A 21,457-nucleotide genomic window follows, 5' to 3' on the forward strand; every position below is an offset into this window, starting at 1 on the left:
GAGGTGGTGACACAGGAAATCAGGATCAATGCCTAACATATCCGAGGCGGACCATGCGAAGGCATCCAGGTGGCGTGAAATCACTTCTGCCACCCCTTCCTGTTCTTCTGGGCTTAGCGAACTTCCTAACTTGAAAGCCTTGCCGCCAATCTCCCTTTCTACGGTGTTAGCCGCGGGCTGTTCCCTGCTATCATCTTCGACGGGCGCCGCCTCTACCACAGGCGCCGCGTCGTCAGGGCCTTCCTCCATAAGCGCATCTGCTCCTGGCATCGCCCTCTCCGCTATGGTCTCTTTAGGCGTTAACCCAACGGGCGTCGCCTCAATCATCGTCGTGTCCGCGCTCGGCGGACGTTCATACACCATGAACACGCCTCTCTTCGTTTTCAGGCTGTTCTCATAGCATTTCCTTGCCTCCTCCTAGTCTGACCTGATGACTATCACCTGGCCATTGAGGTCCGGCAGCTTCATCTTCATGTGACGTGTGGAGGACACCGCGTTCAGACGGTTTAACGCCGGTCTGCCCAGCAAAATATTGTAGGCAGAGTTAGCGTTCACGACAAGGTACCGGATGCTCTCGGTACGGGAGGCCTCTCCGTCTGTGAACGTAGTCCTCAACTCCAGGTACCCCCGGACTTCCACCTGGTTATCCCCGAACCTATACAAGCACCCAGTATAGGGACTCAACAGATCGGGGGACAGCCGTAACTTATTAAAGGTCGACAAAAACATGACATCTGCCGAACTCCCTTGGTCTACAAGCACTCTGTGCACCTTCCTTCCGACTGTGACGACTGAGATGACAACGGGGTCGTTGTCGTGGGGTACCACATCTCGGAGGTCTCTTCTTGTGAACACGATATCCGACTCCCATGGCTCCCCCGAGAGCCTCTCTTCGATTGAATTTACCCCCCTCGCGTATTTCTTCCGCTGGGAGGCGGTGGGTCCCCGCCGGAAAAACCTCCAGCAATAGTGTGGACCTCGCCAAGCACAGGCATCTCGTGTGCTGGTTCTTCTGCTGGTGGCGGCAAGGTGGCGGTCGTGGCGGGCTCCGCGACATAGTCCTTCAAGAACCCAGTTCTCACCAGCTCATCTAGCTGGTAGCCCAACGACAGGCAGTTGTCAATGTGGTGCCCGAAAGCCCGGTGGAATTCACACCAAGAGTCTTTACGAGGCCCCAACACCTTGTCGGTCTTCGCTGGTCGCCTCAGCCTCTCAGCTATGTTAGGCACGGCGATCAAATCCTTCAACTCAACCACAAAGTTGTACCTCGCCGGTCTCGCTCTTTCTCTGGCCGGGCGATCGCCTCCTGCCGGACCCCTGGGCTGGGGCTTTCTGGCCTCGTAGGGGCGTCTCGCCTCTGGCTTCTTTCTTCCCGTCGTGGTCTCATTGACCCTGACGGGTTGAACTCGTGCCGGTCCCCTCGGGCGTGAGGGCACGACGCTGGTGCGCTTCACACACACCTCTCCTTCAGAAGCAATATGTTCTACCGCCCTACGCCGTAGTTCAGCGAAAGTCCTAGGGCGGTTGCGGATGATGGATTCTCCAAAAGGACCGGGGCATACGCCTTTCACAAACGCGTACACGATCATAGGCTCCTCAGTCGTACCAACCTTCATGACCTGGGCCCCGAAGCAATTGATATACTCCTTCAGGGTCTCCCCTTGATACTGCTTCACATCGAACAGGTCGTAAGAGACTGGCGGCGGGGCCTTGTTTGCTAAGTATTGTTCCCTGAACAATCGCGACAATTGGCGGAAAGATGTGATATGACCCTCTGGGAGGCTAATGAACCAGTCCATAGCCATCCCGGTCAGGGTGCTCATGAAGAGCTTGCACTTGGCAGCGTCAGAACCGCCTATCAGGACCATCTGTGTGTGAAATGCAGCAAGGTGCGTCTCTGGGTCCTCCATCCCGGTGAAGATCACCTTGGGTCCCGCGAACGTGTTCGGGATCACTGCGTCTAGGATCTCCTGCGAGAAAGGAGTGGAAAACTCCCTTGGTGGGGAATGGTTCTCCATCTCGTCATGTCCAGGCCGCCTCCGATAATTTCTCAGGCCCTGGCGCAACTCCTCATTCACACGGTAGAGCTCTTCGTTCCGCTCATGCGAGGCGTCAAGATCTGCCTGCATGCGTTCCTGTTCCATTTTCGACTCCGCCATGTCCTGCTGCAGCCCCCTCATTATCTTCAGGACCTGTTGCATGGATAGTTCTGCTAGGGCTGCGCGTGCGGCGCTTCGTCTGGTGGGGGCCATTGTCACTCCAACCTCCACCAACGTTACTGCGACTTGGTAGATTTTCTCGAACTTGTGATGGGACTGATGTTTTATATCGGCCCCACGGTGGGCGCCAAATGTTCCGTCCCGTTGACCGGGACGTCTTCGTGCACGACCTCAACCGTCAGCTAGGGACTCCTTCCCACTGGTTATCTGTGGATTCCTGCAAAAAAGAGGACAAAGAGGCGCCCTAGCGGCCGTTTGCACTCCGACGCTCAAGTCAGCCACCAAGAAACACCAAAACTGTTCACCTACGTCTCTGAGCACCGCGTATGGCACTCTGAAGGTGGTAAAAAATAACTGTGTATTGTCTCCTTCAGGCAAAAATATTCCCAGTCAGTTGTACGTAACCTTGAAGCACGAGCAAGCAACCAGAGAGTTCTCGTAAATTTGCGAAAAGTTCCAACCCCGTTTCCAACATTCCCCACACTATTTAAACCTCCCAAGCATTTAAAGCGCCTTAAAGCGCTTTTAATCACAAACGTAACGCACTCATTAAAGCGTTTAATTAGAAAACGTAGCGCATTTAAGACGTTGAAACGCTTGGGAGCCATCATAGTACCTGAACGTAGCGCATTTAAGACTGTATTGAATGACTTTAATTACCTGGCACCTGACCAAGGGGTGTTTCCATTCTGACTTGGCTGTTGTACACGTGGAGGGCCTCACGACGCCGTGACCCCATCTGGGGGCGCTTCTGCCCACCTGGGGACGTTTCTACGTGTGAGTCCTCCTGCTGGGAGTGCTACTGCGCTAGGGGTGACTTTTTGGGTGCCAACTCATGCCCCCAATCATCTAGTCACTTACTCTGAGAGCGTATCTGCCTTCCTCTCGTACCCTGCACCCGATTACCCTGGGCGTGACCTTCCTCTTGGGTCGTATCTGTCCCGAAGGCGTCTCTGGGGCGGCAGGGGTACTTCACGAGTCAGGCTGCCCTACCCTGATGCTATCACTATGGCCTTGAAGCCACCTTTTCCTTCTCTTTATCGCTTCCCCGAGCTATCGGGACCTGAGGCCTTCCCACGGTGTCGCTCCCTCCATGGTCTTTCCTACCCATGGGTATCGGGGAACCACACTGTGATTGCCTTGCTTTAACACTGTTTGATCTGGCGACGCCTTGGTTGGGCGACGCCTTCACCTAGGCGACGCTTCCTCATGGCGATGCTGGCACTTGGCGTCTCTCTCCCTAGGCGGCACCTTGCGTTGACTTTGACTCTCCAGTCGTTGACTTTGACCTTGACTTAGTCAACGCCCAGATACGGGACGGTACAGAAATATTTTATTTGTAGAGATATTTTGTTTGTTGTGATATTATTTTGGAGATAAAAGATAAAGAAATATTTTATTTGTAGAGATATTTTGTTTGTTGTGATATTATTTTATAGATAAAAGATAAAGAAAAAAATTATTCTGGAGATAAAAGATAAATAAATATTTTATCTGTTGAGATATTATTTTAGAGATAAAAGATAAAGAAATATATTATTCTGGAGATAAAAAATAAATAAATATTTTATCTTATGAGATATTATTTTAGAGATAAAAGATAAAGAAATATATTATTCTGGAGATAAAAAATAAAGAGATATTTTATCTGTTAAGGTATTGTGCTGGAGATAAAAGATAAAAAGATATTTCATCTGTTGTGATATTATTGTGAAAATATTGTGATATTATTCTGGGGATAAAAGATAAAGAAAATTTTATCTGTTGTTGTACCGCCCTGGTAGTCGGAAGTGATGACGTGGCAGCAAGCTATTATGTAGGCGTGTTGAGCAGGGCCCATGGCTGGCAGAAGGGAAGGAAGTCGGGGGGCTCGTGTAGTCGCCAGTCCTTAAGTTGGCGTGCTCCGATCTCTAACATACCTAAACCGGCAGTCACCAGGTTTGTGATGAAGTCGCCGGAGGCGAACCCAGACGACCAAGTGATCAGAGATCGCCGAAAAGAAGGACATCGCCAAAGGATCATAGAAGCTTGTTTAGGCTTTCGAAGCAGAGGATAAAGTCGTCAGATAGTCATTCCCTAGCTAGCCAGAGGTTGAGGTCGGGGAACGGCTTACCTTGAACATGCAAGACGAAGCAAGAGAGGTAGATCATGAAGGCGGCCGACGAGACCACAGGGAAGGTGTGTATGAAGGCACCCGTACTCGCCACGCAGAAGGGATCACGCTCCAATGAAGCTATGCGCTGAGTTGTTTCATGCATAAGTAACTTAGCCAAAAGCCTGAAGAGTAAGAAGTGGCGCCCAAGTCAAGGATGCTCCAGATGGTGACACGTGTACAGCTGGATGCGAGCCACGTGTCCAGATGTGTAACTGTCAGGAGAGAGAAAGTGCACAGGTATATAAGAGATTCTAACGAACTTCTGAGGTACGCGCGTTTCAGATTACTTCTTTTACGCTTGCGAGAACTTGAGTACGCTGAGAGAGAATTTTGCACGGTTCCTGAGAGTTCTTAAGTTTTCTCTTAGTATTTGGTGGTTCAGTCACTGACTTGGGCGTCGGAGCGTGATCGGCCGCAGCGGCGCCGTTCCGTCTTTTGCAGGTTCTTGAGGTGAATCAAGGTGAAGGACCGAAGCTAACACGACGCAGAAGTCGATCCAGACTTGACGTGGCAAGGCTCTTGCGTCTTGGTCAATAGGCAGGATCAGTTGTAATATTATATCTGTTGCTATATTAAATTTTATCTGTTGTAATATTATATCTATTGCGTTATTAAATTTTATTTGTTGTGATATTATATCTGTTGCATAAAAGATAAAGAAATATTTTATTTGTGGTGATATTATTCTGTAGATAGAAGATGAAAAAGATATTTTACCTGCTATCATGTTATTCTGAAGATGAAAGATATAATTATTATTGTTTGAATAGGTTATCATATTATCATGGAAATAACGGATATTTAAGAATCTGTTATCATGTTACTCTAAAGAGGACGTGAACGATTAATTATCATTTAAATTTGTTATGATATTGTTATCATGATCATGATCTCTCACAGTAGAGAAGTTATTCTTGTTGCTGGTCATAAAGCATAGTAGTGAAAAAGTACATGTCTAGGAAAGTTCTGGCGAGGAAAGACTTGGTATTTAAGCATGTCCGTTGGTGACCCACCTCTCTTTCATGGGAACTTACCTGCTGTACTAGTTCACGATCTACAACATGCAAAAAAGATCAACTTTGACAAATTTTGCAGATCTCGTGTGTCGAGAATGACAAATTATTATGTCCTACCGTAGCTCGACGATAAAGGGCAGTACAACATCAAACTTTTACACCATGCAGGGTCATAGTAGTGTTGGACGACAAAGCCTGTCGATGAAAAGTCAAGCCATCAGGACAACTCCTCTAACAGGTACATTACGACTCATGTGCACTGACCCTTGGCTCAGAGACAATCTGGACATGGGCACCCTTGATCGCAACTCGCCACCGTTGTGGTTCGAGCCTTTGAACAGGTCCGTAGCGACTCTCAAGTCGCCGCTCGCCACCGTTTTGGTTTGCCCCTTTGTCTTTGCAGGTGAGAGGTTTCTTGATCAAGGAAATACGATTCTCAGACAGAGATAGAAGGGCTAAAGTCTACCATTGGAGTTAACCAACGAGAAGAGGCCTCATCCAGTCGAGGAGTGGCTTGAGAAGAAGATCAACGGCAAGACGTTTAAGCTGGGGAAAACTTTGGACGGCGAGACACAAGACCAGATCACCAAGGTAACAATTAGAAGTAGTTTCAGTTAAAACAGTTTTTCAAGGGGGCACTCTTTAAGAAGTAGTTTCAGTTAAAGCAGTTTTTCAAGGGGGCACTCTTTAAGAAGTAGTTTCAGTTAAAGCAGTTTTTCAAGTGGGCACTCTTTAGGAAGTAGTTTCAGTTAAAGCAGTTTTTCAAGGGGACACTCTTTAAGAAGTAGTTTCAGTTAAAGCAGTTTTTCAAGGGGGCACTCTTTAAGAAGTGGTTTCAGTTAAAACAGTTTTATCAAAGTTTCCAAGTTATTTAGGTTCGCATGCTTATCGTTTTAAGTTTTCAGAAAAAAGACCTTATCGCTTTTATGAGATTTAAGGCAACAGTTTAAAGATTATGGCATGCATTCAGTACAAGGTTTTAACGCATAATGTTTTAAGTCCTCATCGCCATATGGCGATCGGAGGCACAAGTGTGAAGTTTTTTAGTCCTCCTCGCCGTGAGCGAGCGCAGGCGAGAAGAGTTTGGAAAGACCTTCCTCGCCGTAAGCGAGTGTAGGCGAGAAGAGTTTAAAGAAGACCTTCCTCGCCGTGAGCGAGCGTAAGCGAGAAAAGTTTAAAAAGACCTTCCTCGCCGTGAGCGGGTGTAGGCGAGAAGAGATTAAGATACATTTGCCTTAGTTTTTCCCTTCCATGTAAAATCAAAGATCAAAGAAGAGAACCAAGATGGCGTCGCCAGAACAAGGCACTGCCAAGACAAGGCGTCGCCGAGATAGCGATGCCAAGAACGGATATCAGTAGAACAAAGTATCGGCAGAAGTAGGCGTTGCAGCCAGATAATCAATCAGATAACATGTATGTTCATCATAAGTCTCTATCTCAGGAGACCTTGAGGACGCCAAGGGTTAGAGCGCATCCAGTGGGAGAGACAAAGATGACACAAGTTTGCGCCGCCCACGAGCCGGACACATGGATAACGCCATACCAGCGCTACATGGCAGATGGCGTACTCCCAATGGACCCGACGGAAGCTAGGAAGGTAAAAAAGAACTCCAGCAAGTTCACCCTCATCGATGGCGAGTTGTACAGGTTTGGGTTCACACACCCCCTTTTAGTATGTGTGCATGGAGAGAGGTGCACGAGAATTATGGCCGAGCTCCATGAGGGGATTTGCAGGAGTCACATCGGAGGTCGAGCCTTGGCGACAAGAACCATCCGTGCAGATTATTATTGGCCGACAATGAGGGAAGACTGCAAGAGATATGCCCAACGTTGCAAGCAGTGCCAGGAGCACGCCGATTGGCACAAGGCGCCTCCGGAAGAGTTAAAGTCAATCTACAGTACCTGGCCTTTCCACACATGGGGAATCGATATTCTGGGACCCTTCCCATTGGCGATTAGGCAGATGAAGTATTTTGTTTGTGGCAGTCGAATACTTCACGAAGTGGATTGAAGCAGAACCAGTAGCCTAGATCACCGCGCACAAGATTAAGAATTTCGTATGGAAGAATATTGTGTGTCGTTTCGGTGTGCCCAAGCGTTTGGTATCAGATAACGGGACTCAGTTCGCAAGTCACCTGTTGAAGAAGTTGTGCGAGGATGTTGGAACTCAACAGGTGTTCGCTTCTGTGGAACACCCACAAACGAATGGGCAGGTGGAGTCAGCTAATCGGGTTTTACTAAGAGGTTTGAAGAGGAGATTGGAGAAGGCCTAAGGATCTTGGGCTGAGGAAGTTCCCCGTATAATATGGGCATATCATACCACTAAACAGTCAGGAACCCACGAAACCCCGTTTAGCTTGGTGTACGGGTGCGATGCGATGATCCCAATTGAAATCCAGGAAAGCTCGCCGAGATTCCAGAACTTCGTGGCAGAAGACTCGAATGCAGAAAGGAGGATGAACTTAGATTTGTTGGATGAGGTCAGGGAGGAGGCAAGGGTAAAGGCCGAAGCAATAAAGAGAAAAGTCGAGTGCAAGTACAATTCTAGGGCAAGGCCAAGGCAGTTCAGAGATGGCGACCTGGTAATGAGGAAGGCCCACCTGTACGAGATGCAGAATAAATTGTCACCCAAATGGACAGGACCGTTTAGGATAATTGAAGCACTCGGGAACGACGCCTACCGCTTGGAAACACTGGAGGGAGGGGCGATTCCTCGCACTTGGAACGCCACCCATCTCAAGTTTTATTACAATTAAAGCATTGTAAGTAGCAGTTAACTCGAACAGTTAAGTGAAAACAGTTTTTCAAGGTGGCGCTCTTTTTACCTAAGGAGGGTTTTTTAATGAGGCCACCCAATAAAGAAAGTTCGAGTTTATCAAAGTTTCCCAGTTATTGAGTTTGCATGATTGTCATTTTAAGTTTTCAAAGAAAAGACTTTGTCGTCCTTGTGTAATTTAGGGCAGATTCAGATCGCATGCATTCAGTCCAAAGTTTTAAGACCTCATCGCCACCTTGCGATCGGAGGCAAAGGTATAAAGTTTTAAGCCCTCATCGCCAGTTGGCGATCGGAGGTAAAGGTTAAGTTTTAAGTCCTCATCGCTGCTTGGCGATTGGAGGCACAAGCCAAGTTTTAAGTCCTCATCGCCACTCGGCGATCGGAGTATAAATAATCAGTTATCGCCGAGATGTGTCACCGCCAAGATGGATCATCGCCCATCGCCCAAGAGAAGCATCGCGCAAAGTAAGACATCGCCCTAAAGTTGGGTGGCGGCACTGTGGGACCCTCCGCACAGAATAAATGATCGAGTCAAAAGGGCACGTGGCAATGCCCACGTGCTCATTAAAGATATCCAGGGAAGGCTGCATGCATGACGCGTGATTAGTTAGGGCACCCACAGAGTATGATGGCGCGAGAGATACAACGCTCAAGTTAGAGCCCAAGTGGCCTTAAGGTTATACATTGCACTCTAGATAAGGGAAGTCCATGGGCCGGATACACTAAGATCCTAAAGACAGCGGCGCAAGGACCTTCTCCAAGGAACCCTAGATAATAGCAAGCAACGCAGAGGTAAACCCTAGTTTTCACCTATATAAAAGGCACGAAATGCCCTAGTAAGGTACACGCTTTCATAGTTATACAAAGCACTAAACCCTAGTTGTTCTTGACGGCACACCCAGCGGCACACCCAGCTGTGAGCACAAGGCAATTAGGGCAACACAGTTCCAGTCATTGAGATAATCATATAGTCTCTAGTCACTTTGGTGTTTCTCGCTAGCTGACTTGACCGTCGGAGGGCAAACGGCCGCGAGGGCGCCCCTTTGTTCTTCTTTTTCAAGTACTAGTAGACAAGGCAGAACGAAGGTGCTCTAGCTCGTGGGGACAAGCCACTCATAAGACGACCCAGGTCAACCGGCCGGAACACAAAAGCAGGGTTATGCAGCAGTTAACTAAATCATATTAACCTAGTTTTAAAGAAGACATGTACCAGATACTTAGCAGCATACAAACCATATAATTCTCCCCCTATTTGTCTTCACAAATAGAATAGAAGAAGGGGTAAAAATAAAATTAAGAAAAACCAGAATACAAGTGTGTGTAGTAGCACCATTGTAGCAACAAACCTGGAATTACAGCAAAAATCTATGGTGTATCAGAGCTATGACAACAGCAGAATCAAAGTACCATAGACCCCATAAATTTTAGCAAGGAGATCACAGTTTCTCCCCGTATCTTTTCTTCATCCAGCAATACCCAACAATGGAGTACTTCAAAAGGTTCATCTTCAACTTGGTCAAATGATTGCTCAATAGTTGGATTTGGTAGAAATATTCTCCTGTTAAGAGCAAATCTTTCAGACGTTCCAAAGATACATTCACAAATATTCATCAACCCCATGACCACCAGTGTGATTGCCATTCATAAAAAGCTTTGAATTTCAAGGAAAAGAAAGAATACATCCCTTTATTATCTTATTCAGAGGCATAGTAAATGCATTTAGACCCACAATGGGTTTTGAAAGAAAAGAAACAGTTGTAACCATGCATAAGAATTCATAAAAGCTTTATTCAAATGTGCCAAAGGTAAAATGATCGGTTGTTTCATGAAAACAATCGGTTGTTTTTCTGAGACAGTAAGAAAATGTTAGAACTCATTCGACCTCAAAGGGTAGTAATTCGTTGCGTTGAACTCGACCACCTTATCCTGCTCTACTTGGATTTCAATGTCCAAAACTCTCGTCATATCTATTGCAATTTGTTTTGTGTTACCTTCTTTGATGGTAATGTAACGTCCCGTTTCTGGCATCTTCATTCGGCAGTAGTAAGTCAACATCGCCGGAACGACACCGATCATAAGAACCAACCACCATAGAAGATCACCCTCCGGTTGCGTGCACAAGATGTGGTTTTGGAAATACGTCAAAGCAGGGTAATAGGAATTGAAAGCCCAGCGAGTGTCATGGAGACAAGCCCCGCGAAGATGATTCCCAAGCCCTGCATGGCAAACACAGCGGTTATAAATGTGCCACGTGTCCTCTTGTTGGCGTACTCTAACATAATAGTGGCGGAGAGGGGGTAGTCACCGCCGATACCAAAGCCAAGCTAGAAGCAAAAGAAACATAGTGTTCCCATTACATATTTGACGGAGGATGAGGGTGATTCTGTAGAGAACCATGAGGATGAGGGTGATTCTGTAGACCTTTTCGCGACCAAGTTTATCTTCGAGACATCCGAAGACTAGCTGGTGGGAAAGGGTTCTAACAAGGACGACGCCAATGACGAGGATGCTGACAAAAGTTGGGAGCTTCCCCGACTTTTAGGATTAATTGGTACTTTTTTATGTGGATATTCTCCTTGCGTTGATCATCTAAGAAGAATATGCTTAATTTTGGGCTAAGTTTTGTTTGGCTTCTTCTTTGTTGCTGGGTGCCCATAGGGAACGCCATCGCATTATTCTATTGGGGTTTTAGCTGCTTTCGACAACTATGAAATGAAGTGAATGTGGGACAAACAAAGTTACTATGGTTGTCTACAATGTGCTCTTCATGAAAATTTTATTAACAACACACATGGAAAAAATAATAATATTTTATATATATTGTGGGGTCCATAAAAATATTTTGAAAAAAATTAAAATTTTGGTGTTTAGGTTAAATTGTGAAATTAGGTTAAAATAATTAGGTCTCTGCAGGAAGTGTAATGTGGGTCACCACATATTCCTACTAGGGTGACCACATACTGCCACCCTTAAAGTTAAGTGAATTTTGTGGTTACTTGACACTACTCTACACTCAGGGCCTCTAAAAACCTAACTTAATTCACTTTCTCCCCACCTCATGCCCACCCCAATCAACACGAACACTCGACGTTTCCTGAAAAAGTTTCATTGGGTCTGTGTAGGAAGTGTAATATCGGTCACCACATACTGTCACCCTCTATGTTGAGGGAATTTTGTAGTTACCTGACATTGCCCTACACTCATGGCCTCTAAAAAACCTGGTTTAACTCAGTTTTCCCCCACATCATGCCCACCCCCCAACGAACCGGAACACTCACTTGACATTTCCAAAAAAAGTTTCACTAGCTCTGTGCAGGAAGTGTAATGTGGGTCACCACATGTTCCTACTAGGATCACCACATACTGTCACCCTCTAAGTTGAGTGAATTTTTTGGTTATTTAACACTGCCCTACACTTATGGCCTCTAAAAACCTAATTTAATTCACTTTCTCCCCACCTCATGCACTACAAGAAAATCATTAAATAGAAACTAATTTTAGAGACCAAAATAATTAGTTATTATTTGACTAAATAATAGACCATTTTATAAACAAAAAATATTATTGATCTCTAAAGTAGTTTCTATTATTAATAAAATTTATAAAATGGTTTTTAAATTGGTATCTAAGTATTAGCTACCAAAGTTTTAACTACTTACTACTTTATATTCTAAATTAGTCTCTATAAGTCTTTTAGTGGCCAATTTAGAATCTAAAATATTAGTTAGTTAAAACTTAGGTAGCTAATTTAAATAGTAATTTAGAAACCATTTTATAAATTTTTATTAATAATAGAAACCACCTTAGATATGAATAATTTTTTAGTCTCTAAATTAGTATATAATCTAGTCAATATACTGACTAATTATTTTTTATCTCTAAATTTTATTAATATTTAATGACTTTCTTGTAGTGATGCCCACTCCAACCAATACAAACACTCACTTGACATTTTCAGAAAAAATTTCCCAAGGTCTGTGCAGGAAGTGTAGACAATGTATTAAGCTCCAATTCTTTAAACCTAATTTCACAATTTGTTCTTGCCGGTTTGCTCAATCACCGTTGACGTCAGAGGCAGGTGGTGACTCCTCCTATTTCTGGCGGTTTTTGTGCTCACACCTGGATGTCGAAGAGCGGCTCCGTTGAAACAGAGGGGGCCCTACCTGTTGATTGCACTTCAACGATCAAGTCAATACTAGGCTAAGAAACAATGAGTAAATAAGCAAGTAGTTTCAGTCTTAGAAATGGTGTACCTTTACCAGGGATCTCAACTCCCTTTTATAGGCTGTTTTTAGGTTAACTTCCCTGTCCCACTAGAACCTCTCTTCTAGTGAAATTAGGGTTACTAGGAAGACATCCTGTCGCATTGTCGTGCAATCTTAACACAACAGCAATGCAGAACCTTCCTCTTTTGGAGTGCCAAGTCTAACAGTATGGCCGCCAGGGTACCAACTCATGTACCAACTCTACGGGGTTCATCCGTTTTGTAGGTGCTCTAATTCTTCTGCCATGCATGCAACTTTCCCTGGAAACCCTAGCGCTCGTGGGCTTAGGCGCCTTCAAGGAATACTTACTTGTGCTACACCCAAATGTGCTATACACACCACGTGCATGGACTCTCCCGTGAATTAGGTCCTTCTTATATCTAGGTTTCAACACATACCATTCCTGGGGCCCTGCATACGTGACCCATTATCGCGACTAGACTGCCGATGACCAATGTCGACGTCGAATGACCGATGTCTGATGCCAATGTCTGAGGCCTGGCCAGTACACAATCTAACCTAAGCACCAAAATTTTAAATCTTTTTAGAAAATTTTCCTAGACCCCACAACAAAAATAAATTTTTTTTTTCCACGTGGGCAGTTGTATGCTGGAACAACTCATTTGGAGTGGTCCAAATATCGGGACACACTTTATTAATATCATAACAAAAATGATTATTTGACATCCTTTTTTCATTGCGTTGGAATACAACTTTGACGTGGCTGAGCTTGATGACATGTTAAGGGTATTTTTGTCATTGTACGAAAATAATTAAAATTTGAAAGATTAGATGAAATCATGAAGGGTTTTTTTTTGTCATTATAGGGGGGAAAAGTGAAAAGGTGGAAGCGAATGAAAGGTGAAATGTTAATGGAAGGCGAAGGCAAAATGCGAATGGAAGATGTGCGAATGGAACCACAAAGTCTGAAGGAACCACTGAGTCTGAACGGAAGGCAAAGTGCGAACGGGTTTACAATTTTTACGAATAGGGAAGTGAAGCCCAACAACAAAGGGGAAGACGAAGGCACTTCAAAAGGACGAAGGTAGCCTAAGGGTGTGGTAAGAAAGAGTGTGTGGATGCGAATATATGGGAAGATTTATTAGCATTTTTTAAGGTTTTTGTTTTTTTTTGTTTTTTAGGGTTTCTGTTTAGTTTTGGATTTAGTGATAATTTGTGTTGGTGGTCTTGGGGGTATGGCTCTAAATACTATATTAGTACTTATCTACTAAGAAACTTACGAAGTTTGTAGGTATTAGAGAGTTAAGTTATCTAACGTACTTTTGTGCCATATGCTTAAAGGTCTCAATATATTAATGCCTACTGAAATACAGGATTCAAATTCTTAATAAATATTTGATATTTAAAAATTGGTTAAATTTGTTAGAACGTAAATAAGGTGAAGTGTATTAGAATATGTAGGCTCATATTGAAAAAAATGTAGTGTTTAAAGTAAGTTTGTGTTATAATTGGCACGATGCAGTGAGAAAATAATAAACATAATAAATAACATTACGAAAATGAACGAAAGAGGAACACCTTTCTTCTTCTCCAATTTCCCCTTTGATCTTAAAGAGTCTGATTTGTGGAAAATTTTCCGAAGATGGGGAAGGGTGAGTGATGTTTTCATATCTAGGAGATTAAATATAAAGAAGCAAAGGTTTGGATTTGTAAGATTTCTGGGAGTACAGAATGTGTACCGCCCTGGTGGTCGGGAGTGATGACGTGGCACCCTGCTTCAGTATAGGCGTGTTGGCAAGGCGCCAGGTTGGCAAGGGGGAAGGAAGTCGGGGGGCTCGTGTAGTCGCCAGTTGTTATATTGGCGTGTTCCGATTTCCAGCTTACCAGAATCGGCGATCACCATGTTAAAGATGAAGTCGCCAGATGTAGTTTCAGGCGACCAAGCAGTTGGAGATCGCCGGAGAAAGCACATCGCCGAAGATGAAGGAGAAGCAGATTATGAAGGCGGCCGGCGAGACCACAGGGAAGGTGTATGAGGACACCCTAACTCGCCAGTTCCAGTAGAGATCGCACTCCCAAGTTAGCTATGCACTGGGCAGTACCATGCATAAGTAGAAGCAGCGCCAAGTCAAGGAGGCTCCAGATGATGGCACGTGTACGACTGGATGCGAGCCACGTGTCCAGGTCTGTAACTGCCAGGAGAGAGAAAACAACCAGGTATATAAGAGTTCTCAACAAACTTTCTGAGGTACGCACGTTCAGTTTATACTCTTTATGCTTGCGAGTTATAGAGCTGACTGTGAGAGAGGATTTGCACGGTTCTTGTTCTCTTAGTATTTGGTGATACCGTCACTGACTTGAGCGTTGGAGTGCGATCGGCCGCAGCGGCGCCGCTCTGTTTCTGTGCAGGTTCTTGAGGTGGATCTCGAAGAGGAACGGAGGTGAGAAGCGGTGCGCACGTCGATCCTTTGACGAGGCAGTTTCCAGCGTTCCGGTCAACAGGCAGGATCAGAATGTTAGGGAGCTGGAATATCATCTGAATACAATATGGATTGTGAGCTGGAAATTGAATGCTAATAGACCTTAATACATGAGAGCAGCAGAAACAAGGAAGGAATGGAATGCAAAACTAAAAGAGAAGGCATTAGAACCAGAGAAAAAATTAAAAAAGTGTGGCGGGCAAAGGGAACAACTTCATATGCAAACACTGTTAAGAATGGCAATGGGAACAGAGCAACACCGCAGAACAAGGGAAGTTTACATGCTATTCACTTTAAAGCAGAAGAAACTCCCAGAGAATGGTTAAATACCTGTCATATTGGAAGAGTATCGGATCTGAGCAAAATTTCAACCTTGAACGAAAGTTTTATTCTGGGCGGTCTTGGCTTTATAAAGGTTAAATTTATGGCGGGGTTCCATGTGTTACTGAAGGGAGAAAATGAAATGACGATCAAAGTCGCCATAGAGGAGAACAAAGAATGGTTCGAAGAAATATTTGACACAATTATCCCTTGGAATGAGCAATTCGTAGTGGTAGACAAACTGGTATGGGTGAGATGCATAGGTTTACCTTTGAAACTATGGAATTACGATTGTTTCAAGCACATAGCTGCGTTATTGGGAACCCTCGTTGAGATTGATGAAGCAACTCTAGCATTGGAAGAGATGGAGTACGCAAGGTTCAGAATTAGAATTTCAGTGGGGTGCGAGGCAAAGATTACTAGCTATATGAACATTAATGATGTTTTGTATCAGGTTTCGGTGGAGGAAGAATACACAGTTCCAGATTATAAACTTTGCCAGTGCCATTGGAGCGAAGAATCTGAAGATATCGAAACAGAGATTGACTCAATAGCGTCTAATGATTCAGTGGGATCGGGGAGCAGGGATTTCGAAGAGGTAAGAAAGGTCGTTGAGGAGAATTCGATGGTGGATGCGAGTAAGGCATTGCCTCCGACGGCACAAGGCTGCCGGAATTTGGGACCTAGTGCTCCGGCAACATGCTGCAAACCCATCCTGGCTAGACCTGTAGGCCCTGTCTCTAAGCCTATTCTCAGATCAATCATAGGTAGTGAAAACCTAGGGTCTGAAGCCCCAACGGCTCTTACTAGGGCTGACGTGGGATTTTTATGTGGGCCTTCAGAAACGGCCCAGTGTGTGGTGAACAAGGAAACTAGTGAAAAGGAGGAGGGGAGGTGTAGTAATAAAAAACAAATGGAGGCTTTATCGAAACATGGCCCAGATGCCAATAGGGTGCCGCCGCTGTGGAACGGGTTGCCTGGAAGCCCAGTTAATTCATAAACTTTTTTCAACCTTCACTTTTCCGAACAGAATGAACAAACAGGGGCTGCCATTGACGCCACACATCAGGAGGTTACCTGTAATGGAAAGATCAACGAGCGTCCCAATATTTTGCTCGAGGTTACGCACGGAACAACGAGACCTAGTGAGCCGTCGCCGATGGTGGCGGTGAAGGGGGGGATGCAAGGTTCTCCGAAGTCAATCTCGAGGGTGGAGGACTCGCTATGTGGGTCACAAACAGGGGAAGCATACCATTCCTCTCTCAAACAGAATTCGAAGGAAACTAAGCACATAAATACGAACTCTAACGTTCAACCTGGATTGTGTTTAAGCAGAATAAGGGATACTTATGCTCCGTTCGATAATTCAACAAATAACGACGATCAATTCGCCGCAGATGCTATGGCCCATCAAACAAAACAAGGCTTTTGAACCAGTCACAATTAATTCATCCTCAACTGCGGATAAAAGAATTTTTTGGATGGGGGAGTCGAGCAAAATCAGTAAGAGGGAAGAACGCAAGAATGTAAGGTCAACCCTATCTCATATTAGTAATTCCGTTTCTGATATGGCAATAAATAACTGTAATCGTTTGTTTTGGTTAAAACATGGAAGTCTAGAAAAAATTCGTGTATGGGAACTGGGTAAACAGATAGGGGCTACATGTGGGGTTGAAGGAAATGTCATGGTTAGCCTAGAAGAATTAGAAAAAAGGGACAGGAGTATGAAAATTCAAAGGGATGTGAGGGAGGTTACGGGTTATCAATGAGAATCCTTACGTTTAATGTGAGAGGGTTTGGGAGTCCTGTGAAATGGAGGTATATCAAGGATTTGATCAGAAAGGAGGATGTTAGAATGCTGTGCTTGCAAGAAGTAAGGTTGTCATTTTTTAGTATAAATAATTGTTGTCAGTTATGGGGTGATAATGACATTGATCATCTTTATAGCAATCCAACTAACGGGTCAGGGGGTATTCTAATGATTTGGCATAAAAAGTTTTTTCAATGTTCCAATCAAATCATCAACAGGAGGTTTACAGTGTTCTCGGGGGTCTTTAAGGAGAAAAATATTCCGGTTGTTATTGTAAACGTATATTCTTCTTGCAATTTGCAAGAGAAAAGGCAAATGTGGGCAGATTTATTAGAGATTAGACAAAGGGATCCATGTAAATCTTGGTGCATTTTGGGGGATTTCAACTCTATAAGGAATGAAAGGGAATGTAGGGGGATAAATAGTTCCAATGGTAATGGTTATAAGAAAGAATTACATGAGTTTAATAATTTCATTGATAATATGGAGCTGGTAGATATACCCTGTATTGGAAGAAAATATACTTGGTATAGACCTAATGGTAAAGCTAAGAGCAGGCTTGATAGATTTTTAATTTCCTTTGAATGGTTACAACACTGGCCAGGAAGTAAGCAATATGTTTTAGATAGACAAATATCTGACCACTGTGCTTTAATACTGTACCGCCAAAGTAGTCGGAGGTAATGACGTGGCACCAAGCTACAGTATAGGCGTGTTGACGAGACGCCAGGTTGGCAGAAGGGAAGGAAGTCGGGGGGTTCGTGAAATCGCCAGTTATTAAGTGGGCGTGCTCCGATCTCCAGCATACCAGAACCGGCGGTCACCGGGTTAAAGATGAAGTCGCCAGATGTAAACTCAGGCGACCAGGTGATCAGAGATCGCCGGAGCAAGCACATCGCCGAAGATGAAGGTGGTGCAGATTATGAAGGCGGCCGGCGAGACCAAAGGGAAGGTGTACGAAGGCACCCTAACTCGCCAATTCCAGTAGAGATCGCGCTCCAAATTAGCTATGCACTAAGCAGTATCATGCATAAATAACTTAGCCAAAGAAGAGTCAGAAGCAGCGCCCAAGTCAAGGAGGCTCCAAATGATGGCACGTGTACAGCTGGATGCGAGCCACGTGTCCAGGTCTGTAACTGCCAGGAGAGAGAAAGTGGCCAGGTATTTAAGGGTTCCCCAACGAACTTTTGAGGTACGCACGTTCAGATTGTATTCTTTACGCTTGCGAGTTCTTGAGCATACTGTGAGAGAGAACATTGCACGGTTCCTTGAGAGTTTCTAGAGTTTTGCTCTTGAAGTATTTGGTGGTTCAGTCACTGACTTGGGCGTTGAAGTGCGATCGGCCGCAGCGGCGCCGCTTTGTTCTTTTGCAGGATTCTTGAGGTGGATCGTGACGAAGGACGGAGGTTTGAAGCGGTGCACACGTCGATCCAAGTTTGACGAGGCAAGTTCCAACGTTCTGGTCAACAGGCAGGATCATCAAGCGCCCACCGTGGGGCCGTGTAAAACTTGTTCCCATCCGCAGCGTGAGTTCTTGGAGGTTTTCGTGGTTTTCCGCGTGGTTGTGTGCTGGTGCAACCATTGTTCGCTGTTCGTTTGAGATTTGTTCGGTGATTTCGCGTTTTCCACCGTTCGTTTGGATTTTTGTTCGGTGAGGTGAAGTTTTCTGCTCCTTGGGCGAAATTTGTTCGGTGAAGACTTGAGTTCTTTGGCTCGTTCGTTTTTTCGTGGAGGAAGCGGTGGTTTCTGGTGGAGTTGCAGGTTTCTGTGGAGGTTTTCTGTGTTCTTGAGTTTCTTGCGTAGTTTCGCGCAGTTCTGACCGATTGACCGCTGAATCGATCGTCGCTGAAGGAAGTGTTGTTCATTATTCTCTGTGATTTGCTGAGTTTTCATGAGAAAAATGAGAAGCAACCGTTCAAGTCCAGTTGCGCCCGATGCTGCTGAAGGCGCCGCCGCCATGACCATGGCGCAGATGGTAGAGATTATGCGCTCGTTGCAGGCAACTGTGGAAGCCTCGCGCATAGAACAGGCGAGAATGCACGAGGACCTGGCCGCCTCTCGGGCCAGGAATGATGAGCTTAGCAAAGTGACTGAAGAGCTGCGTCAAGCTCTTCAGGAGCAGCAAGGGCGTCCTATTGCTGAAGAGGTCGAGCCGTCAACGCCGCCTCGAGTTTTCCCCATGCCTTTCGCTCAGGCGATTACTGACACGCCCATTCCTGCGAGCGTGGTACCCGTTAAGGCTGTTTTTACCGGCGTGGAGGATCCTGAGGCTCATCTCACCACGTTCCATACGCAGATGATGCTGTCAGGAGGATCAGACGCCGTCTACTGCAAGATGTTCGTGAGCACGCTCCAGGGAACGGCGCTGGAATGGTTTGTGAGCCTGCCTACCGGTCACATTACCAACTTCCAACAGTTCTCGAAGATTTTCGTCGAGCAGTACATTGTGAATAAGGCACCGCCCAGGGTGTCTTATGATTTGTTTGATATAAGGCAATATCAGGGAGAGTCCCTCAGGGACTACTTAAATCGCTTTGGGGCGCAGATGGTCAGATCGCCGGCCAAAGATGAAGAAATGCTAGTCTATGCATTTAAGAAGGGCGTGCTGCCGGGACCATTCTGCGAGGCACTGATCAGGGCTCACCCCGCCACGTTTGCTGAGGTTAGGCGACTTGCGGTGGCCCACATCGCCGACGAGAGTGAAGTCGCCGAGAAGAGAGGAAGCGTGGCTCCCGCTAGGCCACGCGCCCAGACGAGGATACAGCCACAAAGGGTGTTGGAGACAGCGGCGGCCAGGAGGGATCAGAGGACCTGCCATCCTTATGATGCAAGGAAGAACAAGGGCAGGGGCCAAGGACGCCAGCAACCAGCACGCCGGGAGTACAATCGCCCGCCTAAGCAAAAATTTGTTATGGGATTGGCGGACCTGATCGCCATTCCCAACATATCAGCTAGGTTGAAAGCGCCCGAGAAGGTAGGCGGCAAGGTGCTGGGACCAAAGCCAGACGCCTGGTGTGAGTTCCACCAGGGCTTTGGCTACACCGTGGATTCGTGCTTGGCTTTAGGATACCAGCTCGACGATCTGGTTAAGAGCGGGTTCCTAAATGACTATCTGCTGGATAGGAGGACGGGGGGAGCGTCGAGCTTCCAGCCTGCAGGTGCTGAGGCTCAGCAGCACGAGCTGCCTACGCACGGGAAAATCCATACCATTGCAGGGGGTTTCTCAGGGGGTGGATGCACCGCCTCACAGAGGAAGAGGTACGCGAGGTCTGTGATGATGGTGGGTATGTTTGAAGACCACTCGCCGGAAGTAGACATTACATTCACCAAGCAAGATCTTCGGGATGTTGTACCTCATGACAACGATCCCATAGTAATTTCGTTGATAACAGCAGGAAGAAAGGTCCACAGGGTGCTGGTGGACCAAGGAAGCTCGGCAGACGTGATGTTCTGGCCGACTTTCACGCAGTTGGAGCTGCCCCTTGACCAGCTGAGGCCCTATGGAGGGTGTTTGTATGGTTTCGCTGGTGACCAGGTGGAGGTCAGGGGGTACATAGAATTGAGGACTACGTTTACAGATGAGGCGGGTTCGAGAACGGAGAAAATCAAATACCTTGTCGTAAACGCTCCTTCAGCATATAACATTCTGTTGGGAAGGCCCACTCTCAACAGGATAGGCGCTATACCGTCGACCCGGCACATGAAGGTGAAGTTGCCGTCTATGGAGGGGGTGGTTATCACCATCAAATCAGATCAGAAAGAAGCGAAAAAGTGCTATGAGAATAGCCTGAAAAACAAGAGGTCGGTAAGTTACGTAACGACCACCCCGCCTCCGGGTGTGAAGCCCAGATCGACGGTACTAGAAGAGACCGCCGGAAGAGACGTGGAGATGGTGGATGCTGAGCTGGGGGAGGGAAACGCTGGTCTGGAGGAAGAAGAGGCGAGGAACCGCCCTGAGGAAGCGAGAGAGCTGGGAATCGCCAGGGCGGCGATCGCCAGAGAGACCAGGCCAAAACCTGTCGAGCAGTGGCTCGAGAGAGAGGTCGGGGGAAAGATCTTCAAGCTGGGAAGATCTCTGGAGGTCGAGCTCCAGCACCAGATCGCCAAGGTGATAGAACGGCATCTGGATGCATTTGCATGGTCCGCTTCGGACATGCCCGGGATCGATCCCGACTTCTTGTGCCATCATTTGGCGATGGACAACTTGGTGAGACCAGTGCGACAAAGAAGAAGAAAGTTCAACGAGGAGAGGAGGCAGGCGATTAAGGACGAAACACAGAAACTCCTCGCTGCAGGCCACATCAGGGAAGTTCAGTACCCTGAATGGCTGGCAAATGTCATGCTGGTGAAGAAGAGTAATGGGAAATGGCGCATGTGCGTCGATTTCACTGATCTGAACAAGGCTTTCCCAAAGGATTCATATCCTTTACCAAGCATAGACGCCCTGGTGGATA

The sequence above is a fragment of the Phaseolus vulgaris genome, chromosome 10 (genome assembly GCF_051622355.1).
Source record: "Phaseolus vulgaris cultivar YP4 chromosome 10, ASM5162235v1, whole genome shotgun sequence".
NCBI lineage: Eukaryota > Viridiplantae > Streptophyta > Magnoliopsida > Fabales > Fabaceae > Phaseolus > Phaseolus vulgaris.